Source organism: Fukomys damarensis, unplaced genomic scaffold, assembly GCF_012274545.1.
Source record: "Fukomys damarensis isolate Sample0158 unplaced genomic scaffold, DMR_v1.0_HiC HiC_scaffold_10509, whole genome shotgun sequence".
In the NCBI taxonomy this organism is placed as follows: Eukaryota; Metazoa; Chordata; class Mammalia; order Rodentia; family Bathyergidae; genus Fukomys; species Fukomys damarensis.
Window position 1 is genome coordinate 11,996 of NW_022911421.1, and position 2,741 is coordinate 14,736.

Here is a 2,741-nt window from a genome sequence, read left to right on the forward strand (position 1 = left end):
TCATGATTATTAGTTGCAGGTGTTGTTAATTTGTTTTTCTTGAGCCTGCTTTCTCTTGCCCGTGTGAACCCTCGTTCCCTTGGAGCGGGTGTTGAGGCCCGTGTGAACCCTCGTTCCCGTGGAGCGGGTGTTGAGGTTACTATGGTGATCCTAGCCCATAATAGTTCGGCCTTTCCCTTTAAAAGGCCGGTGTTTGCCGGCAATAAACGTCGCCTTGATCAGACTCTTGTCTTGGCGTCCTTCCTTTCTCTCTGCCCCATCTCCACCCCGCTGCTCTTTCAGGTTTGAGGCACTGCGGGACAGTGCTCTGCGTCGCCGGTTCGCGACAACAGTCATCAGAAAACTTTGCTTCCCCTGGCTGGAAACAGCCACTTCTTCAAGGACTTTCACATGAGAAGTGATCTTTCCAAACAGTACTGGAAGCTCCGGTTCCCATCCAGCGTACCATCTCTAACTCCATTCGCCCACAGAAACAAAACAAAACAACCATGTCTCCTCTCCCAAATCAAAATACATGATCTACAGGTGAAACTCATACATAAAATGATTCACCACATGCAGATTTGAAAGGCAAGAGTCTGAATTCATTTCCTTCTCCTATTTCTTCACAAGGCGTTTCTTGCAATCATAGGTTAAGTTCATTCTCCCTTATTTTCTTTTAACATTTGAGCTGATTTTCCTTTGACATGCATCATTCTACTCCAAATGATAGAGGGGGAAGAGACTTACCCCCTGATCTGCTAGAATATTGAAGTGAGTTAACTAGAACCCCTCCCCATTGGCCTCTGCTTGAACTTTAGCCCTTTCCTCCCTACACTGCTTGTTCAAAATGATTAGTTCACCAGCACCCAGCTTACCTTGTGGTTGAGATCAAATGACAGGACATACCCTGTCTTGTAGTTAAGAACAAAGGACAGGACATGTCCTACTGTGGCCCTAAACATAACGATAGGAATTTCCTGCCAGATCCCCCACAAAATCGGATTTTAATCTAACGTGCGACCTGCCTCTCTACTCCTGTGCTTGCTCAAAGATGCGATCATGACATTCTATTTTGTGATTTTTCCCTTTGAAACTGGATTACCTACTTAATCGGTACGAAGGAAGAGGGCATAGTGAGCTCATCCTTGATCGCCAATTATAAAAGACTCCTTTAATTTAGACATTTTTCGTGGCGTGATTCTTTTTGCTGAAGCAGCTATAACATTCTGAAGTGCGAATTGGTGTTCTCTAAAATCAAAGAATGAATTCTAAGAACAGTGGCTAAGAGTAGGAAAAATTCATTGAGAAAAAGATAGCTTCTAAGAGATAGAAAAGGGACTAGAAAATGAGTTATTCACTTACCCAACTTCTCAAAGGTGTTTTATAGGACAAAGCCACAAAATGAGGCATATTCAAGGTGACACAAAACTATAATCAACTAGTGAGATTAAAAGTGTAGTCACTTGGGTAATGTTGATCAAATGGGGACCCAATGGGGAACAAGAAAATCATGAATGAGCAAAGATTTTCAGCAGTAAGGGGTGGGTCAGGGATCTTGGAAGAGCTTGGTCTCCCACCCAGGTGATTGATATCTATTTAGAATATCGATCACTGCTGTTCGTGCTTTGCTTTGCAGGTGTGGTAGTTTCTCTTCTTTTACAATGATGGCTTTTGATGAATATCTTTGTGAGACCTGACTGAGCTAAAGTGGCTCCGTGTTGGCCAGCTAATGGCCCAGAGACTGTTGTTTCATCCTCCCCTTATCTTCGACAAGGAAAACTGCTTATACCCGAAATGCTTTTAAGATTTTAGAACATCTTGTAGGCACCTGTTAACCATCAACATGTGGCTGCTGAATATGTGACAGCTGCCACCAGTGCGAATCAGCAAACCATGAACCTTTGCCACCTGACTGCGAGCTTTGAATGTTAATTCCCTCTTGTATCCCCTTATAAGAAGACCTCAGCCCCTGAGCTAGCGCCTCTCTGAGCTACTCAGCTCCAGGAGTGCCGTCTGGCCAGACTAATAAAGGTCTGTTTCATTTCCAACTTGTCCGGTGTGGTCCTTCCCAGGTGATTCTCATGTCTGTTGAGCTCCTCTGAGCGGTTGGTAAGGCTCTTGGTCTTACAATCTTGATTGATTCTCCTCCGTGTTGTCTCCCACTTCAGGACTCAACTAAGAAGCTTCTCCTGCCCACTCTTTGCAGCCAGAGGGATCCGCTGGTGTCCCGGATATGAGGCACACAGGGCCCAAGTCGGAGCAGCTCTTGGCTGAAGGTTCAGCTATCGCTGATTCCATAGGCGGTGACATCCAGCAGAGCCCATGAGGGGACGCTGACGGTCCTCTTTTGCCCTGAGAGGGAGGCCCAAGCATTGTCCGCTCGTGGTTTTCTCTGCTCTGTTACTGAGACCCCGCAGTTTCCAGAATGCCTCAGTCCTGGTACGTTTTTGTTCATTCTAACCCACTGGGGGCAGGTGATTCTCCCTGAGATTCGCTCACTCGCTCCACGGCAATGTGACGTTGAACTCTGGGGACACGGGGTGAGGCCTGCCTGGGCCAGGACAGGATGAGGACAGAACAGAAGAGTCTGGGGTTTGGGGATCCAGTGCTGCAAGAGAGGAGGAGCAGGGCTCCCGCGATGTGGGTTGTGGGGAAAGGGGGAGACCGGGCGGGGAGCCTCAGCTGTGGCTTCATAAGGCTGTGCAGAGCTGAACTGCGCCTCCGTTATTCCCTCTGTCCTTTCTCCTCCCCACTGGGGA